Source organism: Marmota monax, unplaced genomic scaffold (genome assembly GCF_021218885.2).
Source record: "Marmota monax isolate L192 unplaced genomic scaffold, Marmota_monax_Labrador192_F-V1.1 WCK01_AAM20220418_F8-fsc00179, whole genome shotgun sequence".
NCBI lineage: Eukaryota > Metazoa > Chordata > Mammalia > Rodentia > Sciuridae > Marmota > Marmota monax.
In genome coordinates this window covers 3,955,767-3,982,993 of record NW_026695200.1, presented here as the reverse complement: position 1 = coordinate 3,982,993, position 27,227 = coordinate 3,955,767, and the positions used below count along the sequence as shown (strand labels likewise).

The 27,227-nt window shown below is 33.1% G+C and overlaps 1 long non-coding RNA gene and 2 other non-coding genes across 3 annotated transcripts in view; all 3 read left to right on the top strand.

Annotated features, from left to right (window-relative positions):
* The first annotated feature begins 1,932 nt into the window (after nucleotides 1-1,932).
* The window catches only part of LOC124082351 (uncharacterized), a 66,589-nt gene continuing 41,294 nt past the window's right edge, over nucleotides 1,933-27,227 (top strand). The window contains exons 1-7 of the long non-coding RNA XR_006848331.2: nucleotides 1,933-2,416; nucleotides 6,483-6,638; nucleotides 20,320-20,550; nucleotides 21,041-21,150; nucleotides 23,618-23,746; nucleotides 24,590-25,406; nucleotides 26,134-26,291. This is a non-coding gene — a long non-coding RNA (uncharacterized LOC124082351). The remainder of the gene's footprint in view (nucleotides 2,417-6,482; nucleotides 6,639-20,319; nucleotides 20,551-21,040; nucleotides 21,151-23,617; nucleotides 23,747-24,589; nucleotides 25,407-26,133; nucleotides 26,292-27,227) is intronic.
* On the top strand, nucleotides 1,978-2,051 carry LOC124082400 (small nucleolar RNA SNORD107). The gene has a single exon (XR_006848359.1). It is a non-coding gene; the product is annotated as a small nucleolar RNA SNORD107 (small nucleolar RNA).
* On the top strand, nucleotides 8,663-8,729 carry LOC124082399 (small nucleolar RNA SNORD64). Its single transcript, XR_006848358.1, has one exon. It is a non-coding gene; the product is annotated as a small nucleolar RNA SNORD64 (small nucleolar RNA).

Below are 27,227 nucleotides of genomic sequence, written 5' to 3'. Positions count from 1 at the left end.
ATGTGCTAGGTGAGTGCTCTACCGCTGAGCTACAACCCCAGCTCTGTAATATGCTTACTTCTGATAGTTATTTTGGATTGTGAGAATACTACTCATTTTTGCCTGAAGTTTCTTGGACTTTTCAAGACCCCTATTTGTAGGTTATATACTAGAAGATGACTTGGGACATAATATTTTCATATACTTGAGTGGATTTAGATAAATATATCAATATTTTGCTTTATACTGCCAGATCTATGCTTCTTTAGAGTTCCATTAGGGACATATATTGACATCAGTCTTCAAACATCCTTGTTAATAAATACTTATAAATCATTGCCAGATATGGTGGTGCATGCCTGTGGACTTCAAGTTCTAGGCCAGCTGCAGTAACTTAGCCACATGCTGTCTCAGCAAAAACAAAACAATGGGGCTGATAATGAGGATAGAGTTCAATGATAGAGCACCCCTGGCTTCAATTCAAAACAAAAACAAAGAAATCATCCTACATTCTGATATTCAAGTGAATTTATGTCACATCTGAAATAAGTAGACAATAATTTTCTGGTATCCTGATTTGCATGGTTACTAATGACTCCATAGATTAAAGTTGTATATAATGTTTGATAAGTTTTTTCATAGTGGTTTGAATATTAGTTTGAAATAGAATTCTGGGGTATTACTTTTAACTGCTGTGTTAAAGTTGGTTATGTAGTGTTTATGGTATAATATATTCATAGGTCATTTGAATTGCTCCTTAAAGAGTTTTGAGAGTTACCTTGGGAACCCTCTACTTTCTTTTTTTTTTTTTTAAGAGAGAGAGAGAGAGATTTTTTTTTTAACATTTATTTTTCAGTTTTCGGTGGACACAACATCTTTATTTTATTTGTATGTGGTGCTGAGGATCGAACCCAGCGCCCAGCACATGCCAGGCAAGCGCGTTACCGCTTGAGCCACATCCCCAGCCCGGGAACCCTCTACTTTCTTAAACTCATTAGTTCATTTTTTACATCATGTCAGATTTTAGAAGTCAGAAGTGTATGCATTGGGGATTTGGTTTGTTAGAGGTTATTCCTTATAATACACTATTAAGATGGGAACTGATTTATGTACAATATGATAATAGTGTTATTTGGAATTTTCACAATCATCTTTTGGTATTTTTATTATTTTTAGTCATACATGTCAATGAGTATACTTTGAACATCTTGTTTCAAAGATTAGAAAATACAGTGCCAGGTGTGGTGGCTCATGCCTATAATCCCAAAAGCTTGGGAGCTCAAGCAGGACGACAGCAACTTCAAAGCCAGCCTCAGCAACAGTGAGGTGCTAAGCAACTCATTGACACACTGTCTCTAAATAAAATACAAAAAAGGTCTGTGTATGTGGCTCAGTGGTTGAGTGCCCTTGAATTCAATCCCTGGCACCTCCCGCCACCCCCCAAAAAGAAAACAATACACTGTTGTTAGTATGTTAACCTCAACTATTATCTTTATTGAATTTCAACAAGCAGTAGGTTACAGCCATTACTTATATAATGGGTGAAAATTTAAAGTGCTTGTTATCTATTTGATCTTACTGTCTTACTCATAATTGCATATTAGTTCCCTTGGTCCTGTTTGTACACATAATCTCAGTATGTGAATATTCTGAAATAAAGCAAGGCATATTATCATGATTATTTAATTTTTTTGTGGTAGGAGAATGAAATCTGAGTCTCATGTGTTATTTGTATGTTGAAACTTTTTCAGGCTTTTATGATATCCTTTTGTCAACTTAGTTGATAACTGAAGGGAAGAGAGGATTTGGCTACTGAATTTTGGGAAGAATTTGGTCACTGAATTTCATGGTGTGTCATCAGTGTGGATCCTACTCAGTGATTGGATCTGAAATTGACACTGAAAACCACATTAGCTGCACTTAAGACAGAAACATAAACCCTTCAAGGTAATATAACCTTATCAGTAGAAATAAGAGTATATTGTGAGGCCTTGGCTAGGTTCATGATGACACAGGACCTTGTCTGAATATGATGATTTCAAGATTTGAGCTTAAATTGACACTCTGAAATCTAGTCAGTGTGCCTCACTAGACTTTACAGAGCACATTATTCTTGAAAAAAACTTGGCTTTTTGTAAAAACTTAGAACATATAGATATGCCTTTTCTAGTATAGAACTTTGCCATTTCTTCAAATGTCTTTTATTTTCATTGATATTCTGAGGTAATTCTTTTTTTCTGAACTTTGTATGTTGTTGAAAGCTAAAGGGAAACATCTTGGATCACAGAAGATAGCAGGCATCTGGTGAGATGGAAGTAAGGATGTGTACAAATGAAACTATCAACTATTGAAAACAAAGAGTACTAAAGTCCTAGGGTTCTAAATGATGTCCAGGAATGAAAGAATAATATTTGTCGAGCATATATTGTGGATCACAGTAAGTATATTAAAAGGCTTCACATGGATCCTGTTGGTGTTTTAGGATAATTTGTGTGTTTTTCTTCTTTGGTGGCCTGTGATTGATCCTCATGTCCAAACACCATTATAAAATAGTTGTATAAGAAAAATTTTAGTGAATGAATGAAGAATGACTGCTAAAATGTTTGTTAGAAAATGAATGTTTACATATTTTATGGTTACTTCCTTATAGTGAAATATCTGTGGTAAGAAGTCATGCCTGCCTGATATCTAATATCCTAAAATTAATTAGTATTACCAGCCCTAGTTTTTTTTCTTTGCTATTTGTTCTGGTTTTGGGTGAACACAGTAACCCCCATTCTATTTTTATGTGGTACTGAGGATCAAACCCAGTGCCTCATGTGTTCTAGGCAAGCACTGTACCTCTGAGCCACAACCCCAGCCCAACCAGCCCTAGTTTTGTACAGTGCCTTGTCATAATATTTTAGTGTTTTCTTGGGAATTTTTATGTTTTTGGGTTAAAAAATGGAAATCAAGCATTTTAAAGTGTATAGGAGGAGTCGTCTTATCATTTATCATGGAATACAGTTGAAGCCATGGGGTACCACCAGCTCATCCACTGGGTGGCCTGTCACAGAATTGGGTCCTATTCCCCAGTACAAAGGGCTAGCCATTGAAAATTTTGGGTGCTGTTCCAAAGCAAATTGTTTATAATCCTCAGTGAAGGTGAAATATTTTCAGGGAATCAGTGATATTGATAGTCAAGACACATTGGTTTATAAGAAATCTTCCCACTGGAGTCTGTATGGATTAGGACGATTGATTGCAAAGGGGTCTGGCTATGAGTATCATAGAGATCAATTATGGCCCTAAAACTACTGAGTTCTTAAAAAGATAGAGGAAAGATACTGACTAAGTTACCTGTCCTCTGGGGAGAAGTTAGTTAAAGATTGTTGTGTTGAAATAGCAGGTATGGGACAACAGTGTCTTGTTCTAAGCCCAGTCAAAAAGGGTCAGTGGGATGGGTTGTTCTCCTCTCTTGGAGGAAAGGGTCTGTGCATTGCAAGAAATCACAGGCATAGGTGGATTTGGCAGTCTTTAGCAACTTTTTAGCTCTGCTTGACAATAGCAGGCAAGTATATTAGGACATTTCTGGGAGTAGGATGAAGCTAAGAATGAACTAAGATCAGTAGTGTAGGAGGCATATTGAACAAAAATGGTTTTAGTCCACAAGGAAGATAGCAGAGGCAAAGAACTATGAAGTTAACAAGGAAGATGTCCAGAACTGGGAAGATGAGAAGCCATGGGGCCTCTGAGTCCATGAGGGATCTATTTACCTGTCATCCTTTTGAAAAGTAACTTTAGGTCCATTATGGGCTCACAACTACAAGTAGGCTTCAAGAATCTTGATTTTTGAAGCACCGAGTTCTAGGGCTTCATCTGGGTGTGTGGTGAATCTAGCTAGCAAATCTCAGGCACCTTCTCCACTGTGAGGTTAGGGAGGAAAAGAGTAAAATAGCTCTTTTATCAGGGATCTGCTGGGAATCCTTATTTCCAAGTCTGGGCTTATAAAGAGGGAATATCTCTTTGACCTCATCCTTCACTTTCTCATCCATAGGTGTATATTGCCTGTTAACTTTCTTTCTTTTTTAAAAATTATTTATTTTTTAGTTTTTGGTGGAAACAATTATCTTTATTTTTATGTGATGCTGAGGATTGAACACAGTGCCTTGTGTATGATAAGCAAGCACTCTACTAATAAGCCACAACCCCAGCCGTGTTAACTCTATTATTTTTATTTATTTATTTATTTACTTATTTATTGTGGTGCTGGGGATTAAAGCCAGGCCCTTGTCTGCTAACTTTCTTATAGAGGTTATATATTGGATTAGGCCAGCCCTTATAAGTATAGCATCTCAAAAGGACCTAATCTGAAGGTGAGTTTTTGGAGCTAATCAACCCATGTAAGGGCTGTAGGAAGAAGCTCCAACCATGGTAACGAGGTTTCTTGGCAAAGATTTCTCAGAGTACAGTTTATGGTAAGACTAGCCCATTCTGCTTCTCCTGAATAATATCTCTGGTAAGAATGGTGGAAATATTTAATTCTTAGGATCTTTATCATCTGCTGAGTAATCTGAGAGATGAAGGAGGATCCATTGTCTCTTTGGAGAGATCAAATTAGCTTAAACCTGGGGATGGTCTCCTTTAGTAAGGATTTTATACTTCAGGGATCAATTTGTCTTCACAGGAAAGAATTTTACTCATTTTTGTGAAGTTGTCTATAAAAACCAGTAGAAATTTATAGCCTTTGGAAGTGTGTAGATGAGTGAAATTTGGTTTCTGGTCTTCTGCTGGGCATGTGCCTTGGCATTGCATGGGCTAAAGTAGGAGGTGAAGCCTAGTTCCCTGAGGGTTATTTTGGTTGCAAAGGTGGCATGACCATCAAACTCATATGTTCTAAAGAGAGTTCTTTGCCTGTGAATAATCTCTTACATATTTGGTAGAGACTTTCTTGGCATAAATGGCAGGTATCATATAAGCCTTTTATAAACTTCTATTGGATGGACTAAGGAATGTAGATTAGTTTACTCTGTACCATTCTTTTTAAAAAATTTTTTATAGTTGTAAATGGATAAAATGCCTTTATTTTATTTTTATGTGGTGCTGACGATCAAACCCAGTGCCTCATGCATGCTAAGCAAGTGCTCTACCACTGTGCTACAGCCCCAGCCCTCTGTACCATTCTTCATGGTTCAGGTGTTACATAATTTCCTGTGACATCCAATTTTTCCCCCTCTTGGGTATATTGGGATGTGGACAGCTTTTCACAGAGGATAGAGATGAGGACTTCTATAATGGTACTCTTCTAGATGGTCATGCATGAACTTTTATTGCCCTGTGCTTCCTCATGATTTTTGTTCTCATGTTCCTGATGCTTCCTTGGGCAAGTGCACTATACTAACTCTCAAAGTCTTATGTTTTGGGGTCCATATTTGATTAGGTAATTTTAAAGTCAAGTAGCCCCATTCTTTCCAAATAACTACATGGGTGTGAACCACCCAAAATAAGTGTCTATAATTTGAGTACATGATGACCCTTTGGCCTTTTTCTAGCTCCAAAACCTTGGTGAAAGCTTTCAATCCGCCTATTGGTCTGAGTTTCTTGGAAGAATTTGCCTCTGCCTCAGTGATATCTTTGAAGGAGGAACAAAATTGTATAGCTTCCATCTCTGATACCCTCCTATACAAATCTACTTCCATTAGAGAACTAGACTATGTCCAAATCAGCTAACATGTGGAGCCCTGTAAATCATTTTGGCTCATGCATATTAGGTCACTTATTACAAGAATGAAAAGACACTTGGTCCCCCAGAATACACAACAGGATAGTTGGATTTAAAGAAGTCCATCTCTATAAAGTGATGTCAAGTTTCTAAAAGGATTGACTGATACTTGAGTAACCTGACATCTGTAAGCCAGTGGGGCTCTTTGATTTTCTAATAAGCTATGAATTTGATGTGTGGTATATGTCTTCTGTGAAAGTCACGAGGTAATTTTTTTAAAATGTTTTGTTTATATACGACAGCGGATTGCATTACAATTCTTATTACACACATAGAGCACAATTTTTCATATCTCCAGTTGTATACACAGTATATTCACACCAATTTGTGACTTCATACCTGTACTTTGAATAATAATGATCATCACATTCCACCCTCATTAATAACCCCATGCTAGAGTTCCTCTATTCCTCCCATGCTTCCACTCCCTATCCTATGAATCAGCTTCCTTATATCAAAGAAAACATTCAGCATTTGGTTTTTTGGGGATTGGCTAACTTCACTTACATTATCTTCTGTAACTCCATCCATTTACCTGCAAATGCCGTGATTTTATTCTCTTTTATTGCTAAGTAATATTCCATTGTGTATATATGTGGTGCTGAAGATCAAACCCATGGCCTCATGCATGCAAGGCAAGCACTCTACCACAGCACCAGCCCCTGTTCACAGATTTGATGTGAATGTTTTTTATATTCTAATATAAATAGAACCATGTGATTTCTCCTTTGTATCTCCTCAGTGGTGTTATAATCCTGCTGGAGTTATGGTGAAGGAACATCAGTTGCCACTATGGGAAATTAACAATTTGTCAGATGAGCCCCGTCTTCATATTGCAGCATGCCCTATTGCAACTTTCTGCTTGAGAGTCTGATTCGGGATACTTATGTCCCTCCAGGTATAGTTTAAAGAGACATTTAACCTTTGTAATTCCTCAGTAAGCCTTTCAGGATCAACTGAGAATCTTCCCAGGTCTTCTTTTACCTGTCTGAGATTTTGAATGGTTAATGGAATATGGTTAATGAAACATTGAGCTGTTAGCCCTTCAACCTCTTATAGATGACAGGTCCTGGAGATTGAGGGGTCCTGACTAAAGTGGTCAGGAATATCTAAGACCTGATTGTACTTTTCCCAGTTATGAGTGACGGGCTCTACTGTGGTAGTTAAAGGCATCTTAGAGTGGGTCACTTATGGCTCTTATTTCTCATATTGGGCTATGGATGGGAATGTAGAATTTCAAGAAAATCATAATCGTTGGGTTCATTTACAGAGGTCTTCACTCACTGTCTCTCAAGACCATGAAATCCTGAACATATGGAACTTCTTTTGACATTCCTTGGTTGCAGCAGAAAAAGCATGGTATTAGCGTTAATGTTTCCAAGTTCAGGCCATGTTTGTTTATCTCCTCTCTATTTTATGGCCAAGTTTCTAGGCAAAATAAAATTAGCTTTTTTTTTGAATGCTTGAGGGTCAGATTTATGTTAATTTTTTAAGATGCTGCACCTGAGCGGTGAGTCTTGATGTATGGACATCTGGGTAGCCATCTGGAAAAGAAAGACAAAAGAGTATGTGAGAGGTGTCCTTTATTCTAGGCATATGATCTATTGGATGAGCCATCCCTCACCCTGGGGAGTTATGACATTAACTGCTTTTACTGGGTATTTGCAGTTTTTTCTTGGGTCATCCAGGCCCAGAGATCAGTTTTCTTTGTCCTTTCCATTGAGAAATTTGGGAATCTATAAAATTTATTGTCTGTCTGTGAGTGAACTATAAGGAGTGGTTCCTAGGAGGCATAATGACCAGCAGGGGTGGATCCCAGATTTCTTTCCCCATATCTACCCTTGCCTCATATCTACCTGTCTGCCTACTGTAACACTTCTACAGTTGAAATAAACAGTTCCTGTAATCACACATTAATGTCTTCTAGGAGATATATATCCAAAGTAGTAGCATGGGGTCTATTATTTCCATAATAAAAGTTGGCCAGTTTACCATAACACTTTTGTATCAGAGATGTTAGAAGTTGACTGAGAACTCCTTCAGAATTGTTTTATTGAACTTTTGCTTCATCTCTTTGAACTGCTTTGTTTTTGTTTTGACATCTACCTTTCTCCTTTCATACTATTGATTTATACTTAATCTGGAATATTTTTGGGGTTTTAATTTATATGCTTTGCCTTCAAATTCATTGATAATAAGTTATTGGGGGAGAACAGACAGTTGTTGGTACTGTATCCGTCTGTGGTGACATTTGAATATTCCTATTTCAGTTTATAGGACAATTTGCTTATGGAAGTTGATTATAAAACACTAGATTCAGAATTGAGCATGGTGATACACACCTGTAATCCCAGGTACTCAGGAGGCCAAAGCAGGAGGATTATGAATTCAAGGCCAGCCTCAGCAATTTGGCAGGACCCTATCTCAAAATAAAAAGAAAAAATGGTCAGGATATTGTTCAGTGATAAAGCACCCATGTATTCTCTCTCCAGTACTGGGGTTGTAATGTTGGGAGAAGAGAAAGTGAACTTAGTTATACAAAACAAAAGATCTCAATCTTAAGGTACATTGTTTTGTGTGTGCATATTTGTGTCAGTATGTCTCTCTGCCTGTATGCCTGCTGATTTTTTTTTTGTTTCTTACTATTGTCCCCTTAATTCTGCATCAGTCTATTACATTGTTTTCATATCCTTTGCCAAGTAAAGGCAATCATTTTACCAGATAAGAGGACTGTCTATGCATAGAGATACTTTCTATATGTTAAATTTTTTTTGATTTTTTTTTTTTTGTGCTAGGGTTTGAACATGGGATCTATTAAATGCTACTATGCATTATAGCCCTGGCCTATACAACCCCAGTCCCATTCTTTTTATTTCTTTTTAAAGTTAGATTTTAAGAGAGACTTTGGTAAAGACCTTGGCTGGATTTATGATGAGCTATGTTTACTGAGCATGATGAAGTGAAGCTCAATATGTTTACTCTGAGGTCCAGCCTAAGTGTCATTTTTAAGGATTTAGGACAGAAATATTCTGAATGTAAGTTTTTAAAATGTAAATTTCACAAGGTTTTTCTTATCAATACTTTCTGGTAAAGGAGAATGGACTGGACTGGTAGATTTTTTTTTTTTTTTGCAGTTCAGTAGACAAAAGTGGTTATATTAGTATAGTTTTTTTTGTAGAGTGCTTCTATATTCATAGTCTTGATAAATTTCAAATTTCTCTTTTCCATTATGTGTTTCAAGTGATAAATTGAGGAGAATAAGGACTTGGAAGGTACTATGTATCCCTACCCCCTTACTAGCATCACTTAGGTTCAAACGTCTGTGAACATTTCATAAGCATTTTCCTAGTAACTGTGAAGTAGTTTCTATATTTACCAGTTGAATATAAAATTGATGGTTTATTATGTATAGTTTAAGATAAAGTTAATTTATAGCTTTTGCACATGCTTAAGGTATATACAGAGTCAATTTGGGGTTTGAACTTAAGGTCTTGGACATGTGACCAAGGGCTAACTGAGCTGTATCCTCAGCGATCTGGTTCTACTTTTAATGTCTTTTTCTGTATCTTGGCAGTATGGAATCTTAGAAGTTTGGACTGTGATGTAGTTAAGGGAATGAAATTGGTATTTTGTTGGTGATGCTGGTCACACAAGATAAAGATTTGCTAAATATTAATTTCTTGAGTTATGTATTTTATCTCATTGTATCCTTTTATATTTACTTGTTTTATGATATTGGGTGCTGAACCCAGGTAGACATTATTTTGTGTACTACTTGCATACTTTAATTATACTGATGCTTGAATTGTTTGATTATTGGCCATTAGATGATCTTTCAACTAATTCCTGCATCCTTTTGGAGAGGATTTCCTGAGGATTAAACTCCAAGTTGCTTTCCCACTGAGCTACATCCCCAGCCCTTTTCCTTTTTTTTTTTTAACAGAGTTTTGCTAAGTCTCAAAGGTTGTTCTCCTTTCTTAGCCTCCTGAGTAGCTGGAATTATAGCCATGCACTGGCATGTTAATATTTACCTTTTATTGTAGGAGTGATACATTGTTTGTTACCTGTAGTTGACAATGTAGGATAAGGTAATTAAATAGTTAATTTAGAAAAAACCTGTTTAAAAATCTAGCACAGATGGTTGTAGATATTAAGACTCTATCCTCAAATAGTCATCTCAATTGCTAGAGTCTACATGAGTTTTATGTATGTATATAAATATATGTATACTAATGAACAATATCAGTATAAATATTGTAACTGTATAAAAATTAGGGTGTCAAAGTTGTTTGGGGTATGGAGAAATGAACATTCATTTAAAAGTAAGGTAAACAAGGATTTTTTTCTGGATTTTTCTTTTATTGAGCCATTTTTCCAGTTTTGCATATTCAACTTTGATTTATCATAGTATTTTTGATCTTGACTAATAGCAATATATTGGGTCAATTGAGAAAGTTGAGCTACCGTTCCACTTGATGGAAGTAAAAGTGTTCTGTTGAGTGAGAAAGAAAAGGAACAAGTGTAGGATCTGTTGAGGTGTAGTGTATATATGTGTAGGTTCTTTGACCTTGTAATATTTGATGCAATTGAGAGTGGACACTGTAGTCTTTGTTGTATAAGCTTCATCCAAATAACTTTATTTGGTTGGTAGTTCTTCTGTACAGATGACCTGAAGAAAATTCTCCACAAATAAGAATCTGTGGAAGAGATGAACAATTTGTTTTTGTGGTTTGGGGATAGTTTCTTCAACCTGATGATGATTTTCATCTCTGCCAGGGAATTTCCAGTCCAGCTAATTTACAGTAGAATAATTTGGCAAAGAGTAATAGAAGGCAAGAATTAGTAATAGGTTGTTGAGTGCATTGATGGATGGGGGAAAGGAAATATAGAATCTAAGTATACAGAGGTTGGAGCATGTCCTTAAATTGTTATAAAGGTAGATATGTAAATTTAGAGTAATATTAGGATGTTTCACTTTTTGGCATTGAAAGAACTTATATTTGTATTTTGTAACAGTGATGCAGTTGAGAAGTCAGTCATCATTTACATGGCAATATTTGTTTTTCTTCAGAGGGTGAGTCTCAGCCCCCTTTTCTGTGCCCTCTTTTGAGGTGACTATATAAGGGAATGTCTTAACATTACTGTGACTAGCAAGATTTGCTGATCAAGTATCTGTATTGGAATGGGTAAAGGGCATTTCTAGACAGCTTTGATTAAATTGGAGCTTTTCAAAATTTAATGTGCATATGAATTACTTGGAGGAGAGCTTATTAAAACAGTTTTCTGGGTCCCAGTTTTGGAATTTCTGCTTTTCATTAGGTATAGATGTGAAATTAGATTTTTAATAAGTTGGCAGATGGTATTGTTCCTAGGCACAACACTTAGAGAACAATGGGGTGGTTGTGTTCAGGATGGAGTTTTCATTTTCTGAATGTGCTTTTATATGACTTAATTAATTAATTAATTAATTTTTTGTCTTTGTTGATTTTTTTTTTACATTCAGTCTCCTGGTGATCTTATGATATGTCTTCTATGCTTAAAGCAATAGACATTTGTTTATCTGACTGCAAGAATAGCTATGCATAAATCCCTGGACAAAAATAATTAAAGGGAAAAAGGTAGAAAGAATAAAAGTTGTCATTAGTGTGTACCCAGAGACAGTGTGTTGATGTAGGTCAGTGTTAGAGTGGCTGCCTAATAGGTGCAAAGCCCTGGGTTTGATCCCAAACACTTCCAAACAAATGTAAACACAGTGATATTAACTCTATGAAAACTGACATAACATTTGATTGCTTTAACATAATATTTAATATGACTTAATTTATATAGATGTGGACAGTGCAATGTAAGGTATTCTTATAGCATGTTTGTAATTGAGGAAATGATAAATGGAGTTTGAAAGTTGTCCTAACTAATTTGAAGATGAAAGCTTTTTATTGTTTTCCTAAAAATAAATCAGCTGTTCAAATGCTAGATTAAAATTAGATTAACTTTGAATCCACCACAATTCTAAATCCAGTTTAATTAAACACACTTCACAAAAAAAAGACTTTCACCCATAATTTTTTGGTTAAAAAAATTTCAGAAATCAATAAATTTACAAGAAATATTAAATTTTCCTACCATATTATATACTTTTATTTATTTAGCGCACTCATCATATAATAGTGGCTTTAGATTTTTTCAATGTATTTTTAATTTTTTCTAAAAATATTATCATACAGTAATTGTACACATTTATGAAGATTCAGTAAGAAAATTTGAAAACATGAATATAGGATATAATTATCATATCAGAGTAATTAGTGTTTTTTTTTTCTTTTTTGGTATTAGGAGTTGAAACCAGGGCCACTGAGATACACTCCGATCCCTTATTTGTTTTTGAGACATGGTCCAGCTAAGTTGCCAGGCTGGCCTTGAGTTTGGTATCTTTGTGCCTCAACCTCCTGATTAGCTGGATTGTAAGCATGTGCTAATATATCTGGCAGAATAATTAGCATTTCTGTCTCCAGTATTTATAATTTCTTTGTTTTGGAGGCGTTTGAAATATTTTCTTCAAGTTCTTTATTATAAAATATATATTAAACTTGTTAACTATAGTTACTGTCTTAGCTTTACATTGCTGTGACAAAAATACCTGACAAAAACAACCTAGCAGAGTGAAATTTTATTTTGGCTCACAAGTCCAAAGGTTCAGTTTGTCTTTGGCTGAGTCCACTGCTTTGATCCCCAAGATGAGGTGGAGTATCACGACCAGAATGCCCCCAGAAGAAAACTGCTCAGCTTATGCAGCCATCAGGAAATAGAAAAGGAGAAGATGGAAGGGGGAACACAGTGAAGATGAAAACTTCCAAGCCACACCCCCAGTGACTCCCCTCTTCTAGCTATACCCCATCTGCTTACAGTTATTATCCAGTCAGTCCATTCAAACTAAGGGGGACTGATTTGGATTACAGGTCTCCTAATCTAATCGTTTCACCTCTTATTATTCCTGCAGGGACACAGGAGTTTTGGGGGACACCTCATATCCATACTATAACAATAACCCTACTGGGCTGTAGAACACTATCTCTTCCCATCCATGTTGACATAAATCACATGATTTTACCTTTTTTTATGGATGTAAAAAAGTATACACACACAGAGTCATGTACACACCACATTTTCTTCATCTAACTTCTGATGGACGACTCATTTGATTGCATATGTTGGATCTTCTGAATAGTACTAGAATGATCATGAGAATATAGGAGTCTCTTTGATGCAGTGATTTTTATTTCCTTTGGATCTGACTTCATTAGTATCTTCTAATGGTAGTTCTCTATGAGAATAGTGTTACAATAGTCTGTTTTCTTAGAAACTTTGTAAAATTAGTCACTACAGAGATTAGAAGTTGTAAATAATATGGATATATTCAGATCAAGATTAGAAGTTGTAAATAATATGGATATATTCAGGACAAGTCAGTTATTTCCCATAATAACGACAGCTGAATAATATATCCAAACTTGAAACAAAGAAACTTACTTACTTTTACATTGACTTGAATTGAATAAATTCGTCCCTTTTCTGAGAATAAGTTACTGCAATTATTTTGTAGGTTGATCTTGTAATTTGTGGTTAACTTATCTATTGGTAAAACTCTCTTTAATGAACTTGCCTAGACACTGAATTCAAATTATATAGACCAATTAGGCATTTTATCTGCCAAGTGTCTTGTGGCCCAGAGTGCTATTGGAGCAAAAATAACAAATGCATCCATTAGAAATTGTTGAAGTCATAATGACACTTTCATATAAGCCTTGTTATTTAATTTGTGTGAGATGATTACATGGCAAAATTTAGAAATGTAGTTTGAAGAGGTTGTAGACTTTTCTTTACTTTATGAGGAAAATGAAAACATTAAGGAATCACCAGAGGACATAGTGTCCTTTTTTTCCTGCCCTCTGTCACAAAGGGCTGACACAATTGGTATAATTAATTTTACCAATTAATTAATTTTTGTTTCATTGGTATACTCTATCAAAATTATTGATAGAATTAATACATGAATGAATAGTAGGTGTAAGAATTTTGCCCTCTAGTGAAATGAAGGCCAAGTTTGCCCTTCAGCTTTACCCTGTTTTATCCTATTCTTTGTTAGGGGTTAGGTCAAGAATCAGGTCTTTTTTATTGTACCATGATGCTAGAATAAAAAAAGTGGGGAAAATTGCATGGTTTTTAAGTTGCCTATTTCATCAATTAAAAAGGTATGCTTCCAGATTTCTAGTTGGGTTTTTTTTTGAAATGGAAATAATCTCTTAAGGTGTTGTCCATTTTATTGGGTGTCTCAAATTCCTTAAAGTTTTTCTCACTGGAGAATAAATCTATAGGATGTTGTATAACATGGGTTCATTTGAAGTTTTCCATTGTGAAAGATCTTAATTAGATATATCAAGGGGGCATTGCTATTGGAAAGCATATGGCAGAGTTTATGTGTTAGTGGGTAAGAATAATTAATTGACCATATAAAAATGAATGAAAATGTATATGTAATTCTGTGACCTGAAAACTATATAATATGAAAATGATTACATTTTAGTATAAATAAATTAAAAATTTATTCCTAAAATGGGAAAAAAATTGAGGATAATGTCATTATAGATTTATTAATACATATTTCTTAAAATGAGTTTATTCTATTTCACTGTTAATTCTGAAGAGCTGAGGCAAAAAGATGGATACAAATAAGGATTTCCTTAGAAATTTTATGCATTGCAGATACTGTTCATGCTCCATTATATGACTGTTCTGGTACTGCTTCTATAGCTGAAGGCTGAAGGCTTTGTCATCTAAACCAATTTACTTTTTTTTAACCCAATTCCCTTGCTTCCAGAGGTTCTTCAATATATCTTTTGGGTGTGGCAGTTGTGAAAACATGATGGAACTCATTCTTTTTTTTTTTTTTTATAAATCTGAAGTTGGCCTTTTTAAAAGTGTTAGAGAAGACACAAATGACGTCAGTTGAAAATATTTAGAGCATATTATACAACAATAAAAATGGAAACTTCCCATTGTTAGGCACTGGGCAAAAGATGTTTTATAATTTTTATTGGTTCATGTTAACTATAATGAGGGGATCAATTATGCTGTACATGCACAACACAAAATTTGGTCTATTTATTCTCCTGGGTTCATAAAATTTGTTGCATACCTTTAATTGTATTCTTCTACACCTTAGGCAAACAAAAAAGCCAAAAGTATTTGTTTTTCCTTACAATGATCTTTGCAATTAAAACCTTACATATGTAATACTTGCAGGCATATACAGCAAATATATTCTTTTTTCCCTCTTGTTAGTATTGTAAAACATTTCTAAATCTTCAAATTTTATTATTTTTTAGGAAATAATAAGCTTATGAGTCTAGGGAAATACTTGGGAGAATTGTGGTGGCATAATAGTATTTCAGTGCAGATATAATAATTGAATGACTAATGTGTATGAGTTTCTTGTATTCTACAAGAGTCAGAATGAAATTAATCATGTATTACTTTTCATTCTTTTTATTTGTATTGTTTTAATCTTTCCTGAAATCTAATTAGAGGAACACAAGCACATTGATTGTTAATGAGTTTATTAGGATGTTTTAAAAATGGTTTCTTTGATAAAATAGCTGTTTTCCTAGGGGAAATTTCCAAAAACACATTTGGTAAATATAGTCTTAAATGTTTTAGTATGGAATAAATTTTATGTTCATTTTTTTCAGTGTTTTAAGAGTAATAAAGAAGGAGATTAAAAATGCTTTATATATCAATTAGAAGCATTTTTAAAGTACATTTGAGAATTCACTCTATGCAGCGTCTCAATGTAACTGTTTTCTGACATTTTCTTGGTTAAATATAGAGATTGTTAGCCATGAGTTTGAACTATATAGAAAGATGACTAAAGAAAAGACTACCTTTGAATGATGTAAATTGAATTCCTTTGATTAGACTTTGGTATTAAGAATTTAGTATTCTTTTCCCAGGAATACTACATGCACAGAACTGTTAAATGCAGAACTCTATTTATCTGCTTATTTATTTATTTATTTATTTATTAGTTGTTGATGGACCTTTATTTTATTTCCTTACTTATATGTAGTGCTGGGGATCAAACCCAGTGCCTCACACATATGAGGCAAGTGCTCTACTGCTGAGCTATAACTCCTGTCCCATGAGCTACAACTCCAGCCCCTGGAATTTTGTTAAGGCTGCTATATGTGTAGAACTCATGGGTATATCTATGTTTTGCAAATGTCTCACTGTTAAATGTCTATGATATGAGCTTTCCTTTTCATGATGAAGTTGCAGAAGAGATCAACCTTTATGAACACTAACATTGACAACCAGGTGGGCTTTGTATGACAGAGGTATGTGTATGCCACTCAAAACTGTTAGGGAATATTTCTAATAAGAAAAATGTCTGATACTTTGCATTTGAGGAATGATTATGATTCTGTTTATTGCTTAGAGGGATTGCTAAACTACTTTAAATTTAGCAAATTTAAGATATGGATTTAGTATATAAGGATGGAGTTTTAGCAGCTGGGCCTATGTTCAGAGATGGTTTTTATATGACTTCCATGTGAAAAGATTGAAAGAGTCATTGGATCATTGCCCTCAATTTTTAGATTTTGGTATATGATAGGAAATGTTCTTATAATATATGTAGCATATATAACTATATATCTACCTGTTATGGATATGAGTGATACACACATATATTCATGTCATATATACATGGTATATATGCAAGTTTTGGTTTACATTTTTTTTTGTTTTCAGTTGTTATGTACATGTTCACATGTTGTTTACATTTGTAGATGTGGAGAATTTTCTGTCACATTTTGTGAATATATTTTGCATAAAATAAATAGGATAAATAAAAAAATAAAATAAATTATAGGACAGAAAGTGTTTTTTTGTTAATTGAAATGCAATTAACAAAATGCAAAAACCCAAGCCTCTATTTAGTAGAATTTTTACACAGATATGTATATATAGTTAGTACGTTTTAAAACATGTTTCAAGAAATGTATGACTTCTGAAATCCTTCTTGCAATTAATCAATCCATATTTCTGTGTTACGAATCATTATTTGTGATTAGAGTCATTTTGTAAAATGATTCATTACCTTTGCTCTTAACTTTTTTTTGCCTTTTTGTCTGTGAGGAGGCATGAACACACTGTGTTGAGCTAGAATTAACTAAATGTCAGAATCACATCTGTGTGTTCATGTGTGTGCACGCATGAATGTGTAGTATGTGGATGTGAGAGTATATACAAAAAGTATACATTTATATGTTTTGAACATTTTCCCACAGAATGGCATTGCTGATGCATGTACATTTTGGAAAATAACCTTTTTAAATTAATACAGCCATGTAATTTTGTACACATTAAAATTTATTGTTGGAAGGTATGTGGAAAGGATGGATTTTTTTATGATCACAGTTTCATGTACATGTACAATCCTTTTGCTTACTTCTGTTTTTGTTTTGGTAGAGATGGTGAACATTTATATATTGCAACCATTACTTTGTTAAACTGTTTAACTAGTTGAAATATAAATAATTATAAATGATTTTAACAGCATTAGGTGGTTAGCTTTGGGGGTGTTTATTAAACATCTGTAATAGTTGCTTTATAATATTTCAGCTTTTTTAGTTAGATGCATGTGAGTTGATGAGAATTAGAAAAATAAGAAATATTTTTCTTTTAATGGTAAAGTATTATTTTTACCTTTTGGAAAAACGTGAATATATTTCTGTGACTGTACAAATTACTTGTACATTACATTGACAAAAGCTTCTGTGCTTTCATGTTATTAGTACATATATTGTCATGTTAGAGAAGATAGTGGTATTTTACCACATTTACAAGTAAAATTAGATTATCATTCCAGGGTGTCCATTTAATGTAAATACAATGTGTCTATGTAACAGATAAGTAGACATGTCTTATTTTGCTAAACTTACGTTCGTGATGCAATTCTTTCTTTTTACATGTTTTATAGAATTTCTAAATTATGTGGTTCTTTTTTTTACTACATGGCAAAAAAACCCACAACTTTATAAATAATGGGGAAATATTTTTTTTTTATTTCAAACATGTATTTCTAGCGTCTCACAAGTATAAATTTTGTAAATCCATAAAATTAGTAGTGCTATGGTCATTTTTGGTTAATGTGGCAGTTAAATTGGTTATTCATAAGTAGCTCTTAGAGCTAGAAAAATTTATCATATATTAATATAGATGTTAGAAGGAGAAAATAAGAAAATAGGAAGACACTATGCAATTAACTCCATTTCCATGGAAGTCTACAGTTTGCCATGTATGAATTGCATATTTAAAAATACTCAGATGAAATAACAGTTAAATCCAGTCGTCTTTTCTGGATGTTCCAAGCTTCCTTATATCTTTTTTCTCCTTTGCTGTCAATATTCAAGATATAAATGATTAAAGAGAGTTTGTACTACCTCTTGGAACTATACAATGTTCTGTATGTGTTCCCTTGGTTGCATGACAATATTCAAGACAACTTTGTAAATAATGGTAAAGCCAAAATTTTAATTTTCAACATCTAGTTGTCCTTCTAGATGTATAGAGTCTCACAAAGTATAATTTTGTAAATAAGTCATTGTAAAATTTCATGATTTGATTGTTTTTTTGAAATTTTTTGCTAATGAAATAAAGTTGTGGGTTTTATTAAATATCTGTTTATTGAGTTATGGGAAGGAAAAGGTTAAAATATGTGTATTTTAAGCTTTTGAGTTTCCATCAAAAGAAAAAAAATACATTTTAACCATAGTTATTTGCTTGTATTATATACTTAAAACTTCATAAGTTTGTAGTTGTATTTGCTACATTTTAATAGTATTTTTATAATCATTGTAGAAAATGCCTTTTATAAGAAAAATTTCCTTCTACCTCTTTGACTTAATATAGTATTATATGTTTTTGGACTGCATGACAAAATTCAAGACAACTTTGTAAATACCAGTTACCCTTGTCATTTGAAAATAACTAGTTTTGCCAGGTGCTCTGGGTCTCAAGAAAGTATAAATTTGTAAATATTTCATTGTAAAACTCCATAGTTAAATTGATTGCTGTAAATGCTTTTACAGTCCATTGGTTAATTAATATAAAGACAAACATTTTGCTGTTTTGTGAGAGAGCAATAGTTAAATTGTCTGTATCTCCTCACTGATCAGGATCATTGCTGTTTGTGTGCATTATATATTTAAACAATTACCCTGGCATACAGTTTGACCTCAGGTACCAAGTAGAAGATATGAGAAGGAAATTCCCATTTTAAAAAAGAGACAGAGAGTTAAAAAGATTGGTACAATTATTGTTACCTGGCTGTATTTATTCTCTGCAAATTTACTTGCATGTACATGCATTTAAAATCATGTTTTAGTTAAATAGTTGGGATATTTCTCATTCCAGCTTTTCTCATTTGTTTGTTTAATGATTTATATTTTATTTTACTTTAATTTTTATATTTTTGCTTGGGATTGTTCCGAGAGACTCATGAATGATATAGGCTTGTGCTCTGCCACTACGCTATATCCCCAGGCCTTTTTATTTTACAAATGATGAAACTTTTATTTTTTAAGCTTGAACATATTTCTAGAATCCAATTTATTATTATTTCTAACTATAATTTTATAGTAATACTAAGCTCTATTACTTTGAATTCCAAATCTGTTTCCATGTTTGTATATCCCTGTGAGAACAAAACAACAATAATTATGAATAGTTTGGTTTTTCTGATATTATTTTTGAAATTTTCTTGTGACCTATATATAATTCATGTATGTGATAATCAAAGACAAGTCATGTGTTACCTGTTACATAAAGAAGGATTTTTTTAAATAAAAATTCTGGTGTTGATCAAAGTATAAATCCTCATTTTTTGAATAGAATTTGGTATAGATCATCAAATTCTGTGGGTATAAAATATTTTAAATGTAATAATTGGCTATTGGAATAGCCAATTCCAAATGTTGGAATACTTAAACATTTGCTAGGAGGAAAGTATTATGTGTTTACTTTAAAAACATAATGTAAACAACTGAAATATCAACCAGTGAAAGAAAGATTGTATTTATTATAGCTTACTCAACATCAATGTAACTTTTGCACAGAAATATTTCAATATTGATGTAGGTTTTGAAGTATTTTGAGTTGAACAGATATTGAATAATTGTTTGTTATAGATTTGAATGCTTATGCCTCTTTGTCCTAGCTGAAGTATTAATGGTTAACTATAAAATATTTATAACATTTTGGAAATGAGATTTTTATAGTGAGGTAATATTTCCTATTGTTAAAATGTTATTTTATAATTCTGTTGGCATTTTTATATATGAGTTAAAATTCAAAAGATGCATCCACAGTTGTAAATTGCTACGTGAAAAAAATCTAAAATGAATATGTCTAATGGAAATAGAAAAATTGTCTGGAAGAATAAGGTAAAAACTTACCAGTCCTCTGTAGAGAGATGAGAATAGAAGGAGTGTTTCTTTTACCTTCTTTTGGTTTTTATAAAGGTATTAAAATATGAACAACTAAACAAGAAAGAAGTGTTAAGGAGACAGTTTGTACGTATTTTCATTCTTGCAACTCACCATCGTTGGAGCATTTGGTTGTCATATCCAGCTTTGTCTTCCCAGAGGCCTTTGTGAATGATTTTTTTCAATGATTTTATGAAGAGTATGCAATTTAAGAGAATAAATAGTATTGGATTATCCAAGAAAAGAAGGAAGAAGATGGAATTATAGGTAGGTGCCAAGCAGTTGTATTTTGATAAACAAATGAGTAAAAAATAGAACTAAAAATTCTGTAAAGTGAGTGAATTTTAATAACAAGATCATATTTACAGGGACTAATTAGAGATATTGTAGAGATGTTGCATTTGATGTAAAAGCATGTAACCACATGCTTTACCACTGAACCTTGTTTCTAGGCTTCTTATTTAATTTTGATTTGAATGAAGAATGGATTGTTTGTTTGCTTGTTTTTTCCTTTGGTTCATTGTGCTGAAAGATTTCAAATAAGATTTTAGTATTTTATAGATCACACAAAATTAGCAGGGGAAATATTTGAATATTTTTGGCATTTGTGCTAACCATGTTGGCTAAAATAGAAAGTGTTTTTTGCAATTGTGTTTGCTGATTGAATATGCCTGATCAACATGATGTTATCCTGATTTATATGTTCTTATGCTTGGTTCATATCTATCCATTGCTCATTGAATGTTTTATTTTTCAGGTATTCACAATGAGAGATATATTGAAGGTAACTTGAGTACAGCTGATGAAATCATCAGGAATATCTTGCTTTGGAGTCCTTAATTTTTACATCTTAACTGCAAAGCATAGGTAAGAAGATTCTGGTGCCATTTTCAGGTGAGACATTAAATAAGCTCAGGAAACTAGTTCTGATATACACACTTTCCTGTGGAATTTTTTTTTAATTCTGATTTGTTACACATGATGGCAGAATGCAATTCATTTCATATTATAAATATAGAGCACAATTTTTCAAGAAACTGGGTGTACACAAAGTATTTTCACACCATTCATGTCTTATACAAGTACTTAGGGTAATGATGTCCATCTCATTCCCCCATCTTTCCTACCCCTTTGCCCCTCCTTTCCCCTCCTTCCCCATTGCCCTATCCCTCCATTCCTCCCATGCTCCCCACTCCCCCCAGTTGCTATTATGCATCTGCATCTTCATATCAAAGAAAATATTCAGCCTTTGTTTTGGGGGGATTGGCTTGCTTCACTTAGCATTATATTCTCCAACTTCATCAATTTACCTGCAAATGCTGTGATTTTATTCTCTTTAAATGCTGAGTAATGTTCCATTGTGTATATATGCCAAAGTTTCCCTATCTATTTATCTAGTGAAGGGCATCTAGGTTGGATCCCTAATTTAGCTATTGTGAATTGTGCAGCTATAAACATTGATATGGCTGAGTCCTTTGGGTATAAACCGAGAGAAGTGGGATAGCTGGGTCAAATGGTGGTTCCATTCCCCGTTTTCCAAGGAATATTCATACTGCTTTCCGGATTGGCTGCACCAATTTGCAGTCCCACCAGCAATGTATGAGTGCACCTTTCTCCCCACATCCTCACCAACACTTATTGTTGTTTGCATTCTTAATAGCTACCATTCTCACTGGAGTGAGATGAAATTTCAGAGTAGTTTTGATTTGCATTTCTCTAATTGCTAGAGATGTTGAACATTTTTCATATATTTGTTGATTAATTGTATATCTTCTTCTAAGAAATGTCTGTTCATTTCCTTGGCCCATTTATTGATTGGGTTATTTGTGTTTTTGGTGTTAAGGCTTTTGATTTCTTTATATATCCTGGAGATTAGTAATCTATCTTATGTGCAAGTGGTAAAGATTTGCTCCCATTCTGTAGGCTCTCTATTCACCCCACTGATTGTTCCTTTTGCTGAGAAGAAGTTTTTTAGTTTGAATCCATTCCATTTGTTAATTCTTGGGTTTAATTTTTGCACTACAGGAATTTTACTAAGAAAGTAGGGCCTAATCCGACATGATGATGAGTTTTGGGCCTACTTTTTCTTCCATTAGGTTCAAGGTCTCTGGTTTAATTCCTGTGTCCTTGATCCACTTTGAGTTGAGTTTGTGCATGGTGAGAAATAGAGGTTTAATTTCATTTTGTTAAATGTGGACTTCAGTTTTCTCAGCAAGATTTGTTGAAGAGACTATCTTTTCTCCAGTGTACATTTTTGGCACCTTTGTCTAATGTAAGATAATTGTAATTATATAGGTTAGTCTCTGTGTCCTCTGTTCTGTACCATTTGTCTACAAGTCTATTTTGGTGCCAATAGTATGCTATTTTAGTTACTATTGCTCTGTAGTATAGTTTTAGGTCTGGAATAGTAATGCCACCTGCTTCATTCTTTTTGCTAAGGATTGCTTTGCCTACTCTGGGTCTCTTATTTTTCCAGATGAATTTCATGATTGCTTTTTCTATTTCTATAAGGAATGCCATTGGGATTTTGATTGGTAAATAGATTTGTCTTTTTTATTTTTTGCAGTTTGGGGGGATAGAACTCAGGGCTTTATGTATTTTAGGAAAAACAATCTGCCACTGATTACTTCACCAGCCCCTGAATTAGTTGATCAAAAGGTAGTAAAGGTGTTATGTGTGTGCACACAGTGTGCCATTTGTTTATTTTACTTATTAGCAACCATGACAACATAACTAATTCCATAAAGTAAGTGACCAAATGTTTAATTAAGAAATTGAGCTGGGCGTGGTAGCTCATGCCTATAATCCCAGTGGCTTGGGAGATGGAGGCAGGAGGATCCTGAGTTCAAAGCCATCCTCAGCAATTCAGTGAGGCACTAAGCAACTCAGTGAGACCCTGTCTCCATAAAATACAAAATAGGGCTAGAGATGTGGCTCAGTGGTTGAGTGCTCCGGAGTTCAATCCCTGCTACCCCAAAACAAAAATTAAAACAAAACAAAAACAACATAACAAAAATTAAAACAAAACAAAAACAACATAACTAATTCCATAAAGTAACAACAACAAAAAGAAATTGATAATATATTTGCTTTTGCAAATAACAGTACTATGACAAAAAGATAATTTTATGGAAACCAGCATAATTGCTAACTGAAGTAGTGAATCATGACTTATGTTAAAGTTAACTCAGCTGTAGGGTTGATTAACAAGACAGTACTTGTAACTGTTAATTGACATTTCTAAAAATATTAAACATGAATATTCACTTACCCTACTACCTTAGCAGTTCTTCAGAGTGATATGCTTAAATTGTTTTGTTTTTCTTGTTAACAGATGATAGTTTCAAGAAAGAATACTTCTATCATCCTTGGTTTTAATCCTGTGAATGATATGTACTAGCAATGAAAGATCTGTTGGAGTAATTTAATTCATGTGTTCTTCACTCCTATCTCTCACTTGGCGGTATGACTATAAGGGCCACTGACTGCCCATTTGGTGGGGAATGGGGTGCTTTAGTGATATACGTTTATTTATATAGCCTGTTTTTCCTAAGTTTAATGGCTCTTTGATGTTACTAGTTTGCAGTAGCATGTGTTGAGGTTGAATATCCTGAAACAGTTTTATATGGTGTCAACTATTGTGTTGTGGGTCAACCCTTTTTTAACAACGTCCACATGATTTTTATGTTATGTTCTCTTTATAGCTCCATCAAAGCCTCTCTCTCATTTTTTTAACAGAAATATTTTTTTGGGGGGTGGGAATCAGGGATTGAATTCAGAGGCACTCAACCACTGAGCCACATCATCAGCCCTATTTTGTATTTTATTTAGGACAAGGTCTCACTGAGTTGCTTAGTGCCTCACTTTTTGTTGAGGCTGGCTTTGAACTGTTGATCCTCCTGTCTCAGCTTCCTGAGCCACTGGGATTACAGGCATTTGCCACTGTGTCCCGCATCCTCTTTATTTTTCATATTGTTATTTTTTCCTGATATTTGATTAGACATTGTTATTTTTTTGTGTGTATAAACACATGTATAGACCATGTACCTTTTCTTTATAATATTCTGTATATAAATGATAACATTGAGATATAAGCAGCCAAATAGACAGTGTGAGCATCATATCATATGCAGAGGATCAGTTAATATTAATAAGTTACAAAAAGAAGGCTAATATATGATCTCCTTATTGTTATAAATTCCAGTAGGAATTTTTGATAATAGAATGAATGTTGCACTTTATAGTCCTTTCTGATGATACTAAGTTTGCTCCTAAACTTTTCCCATTTTTCTATTTGTCCTTTCAGGGAATTACTGGAAAGAAATGCATGCCATTGTTTTTACCACCTTCTTCCTCAAAACTAAAATATGTTCTGCATAATGAATGAAGACTTTATACTTAATGTGTGTTGCAATGGACACTCCTTGCTCATCAGAAGAACTGAACTCAGAAAACTTGTTTTTGAAAAGAGACCTAAAATATAGCCCAGAAAATTCTAATACTTAGTTGTATTAATTGTCTTTATTGTTGCTGTTGGACTTTATCTCAGGAAGTGCAATGGAAGAAACATTTGTGTCCAGAGAAGTTTTCCATAAGTATAAAGTGCATGCATTTATAATTATCACTTATGACAGGATAAATTTGAACATGACTTTAAAATATTAAAGAATGCAGAATCTTGTGAAGCAGGGTTTTTTTTGGTACTGAGAAATGACCCCGTGGTGCTTTACCACTAGGCTTCATCCCCAGTCCTTTTTATTTTGAGACAGTGTCTTGCTTAGTTGCAGAAGGTATTTCTGAGGCTGACTTTGAACTTGGCAATCCTACTGCCTCAGTCTTCAATTCTCTGGGATTATAGGGATGTGCCACCATGCTAAGCTAATATTTTTGTTTATTAAATTTTTTTCTCCTTCTAATTCATACTCTAATACTATTTGCTATTAAATTGATACAATTTGTATTTTTTTCATGGGTTGATCTTAGCTATGTATTCTCTATTTGGTAAACATCCTTATGTATAAATTTGAATTTTTCAGCTACTTTGGAATATTTTCTGTGGATTGGAATTGCCGGGGAAAAGTATTTCCAAAATCTACAATTGAGTAAATTTCCTCCTAATTGGAGTAAGTTCTTCCATTGTTTAATCAGCATTCCCCATTTTCTAATACTGTGTAAACATTAGATATCAGTATTTTCTTGATCATTGATAATGTGTATTAAAAAGAAAGTCCCTTCTTTTTCTGTTAAACTAGATCATCTTCATATTATATTAGTATTCATTTGTATTATTTCAAATTCTTGTTCCTTTATTTTCACTTCCCTATAATAAGTCTTTTTGTTACTGATTACTAAGAACTCATTTATACTTATGTTAACATTATGTCATATATTGTAAATGAAATATGTATATATAATATATACGCATATGTGTGTTTTTCCATTTTCTTTACTGTGCTATAATTTTATTTTTTGGTTGTATACAAATTATGTGTTGAAATATAATCCTGCTTTATTGCCTCTGTGTTTTGTGTTTTTCTTCATAAACATGTTTATATTAGTAGCATACATTTATTTGCATTGTCTTCCTATTTTTCCATCAAATATTTTTGTCAGTTGATTTCTTGGTCTACTAATCACTGCTATGTTGTTAGCATAATAAGTATTCAAATTTCTTGCCTTGACTTTTACTGTTACTTGTTTTAAGTTCTATCATAATCATAGAAAATTACTACATAAAATTAGCTGTATTTGGCTTCATTTGTTTGCCACACCTTCTATTGACAGTTCATTTACTAATGATTTATACAGTCTCATTTATTCCATTCAGTTCTCATTTCTCTTCTTTTTCAGAATTTTCCGTGTTTATAATTGCATTTTTTTCTCAGTTGATGCTTACAATTATTTTACACATTGGAAAAAATGCAGTTTTAATTTCATTTGCACCAAATTTAATAGATTAATTAGAGAATAGATCACTTTAAAATTGAGTCTTCCTATCCAACTTCAAGGTATGTCTCTCTGTTTCTAATCAAATTATTGTATTGGGATACTGCCAGTACAGTTGAACATATTTTTTCATTCCTACAATATTTCATAACTTTTGTTAACTGTAGTGATTGGGAACAATTTTCCAATTTATTATTGATAAATCATTTTGTATCTTTTTATAATAGTATTTTCAGTTTTTAAAAATTAAAAAAATAAATGATAGTAGAATGCATTACAATTCTTATTACATGTATACAGCACAATTTTTCATATCTCTGGTTATAATATTTATCATTTTAGTATTATCATTTTTATTACTCTTGATTAAATACTCTGGGAAATTATTCTAGTGTATGTAAAACTAGATTATACCATTGATTATTTGGCCATTAATATGAATTTTATTGGTTTGAGGTTGTTTAGGTTTTTTCTGGTCATTTTGTATAACTTCTAGTGAGTTTTTATAAAATTTAGTGAAGATTTAATTATTTTATGGGACAGCTATTGATACTTGCCCTTTATATTATTGATTAGTTGAACATTCTTTCACCTTGAGAATAAAATAAATTTATTGTAAAATATATAATTCCCTTCATGTTAAAATTTTATATGGAATTTGTGAAATAATATTTGCATGTAAGAAGAGTTTTTCCTTTTTTTTCCAGAGCATTATATTATTTTAATGGCTCTTTGAGACCAATTTCAGATCGGAAAGAGTTAAATACTTGTATAACTTTTGTAAAAGGTTTTTAAATTGAAATAATTGTTGGATTTAAAATATGTTAATGTAGCAGTACATAGTAATTTTATATTTGTCCCTACCTTTCTTATATTATTTAGTTCTCTAAATCAGGATATTGTCATTTATATATCATTTTAACTGATCCACATACCTTATTGATATTTGTGTTGTTAGTGTCAATGAAATTTTATGGGTCTGTGATTGAAAGTTTGTT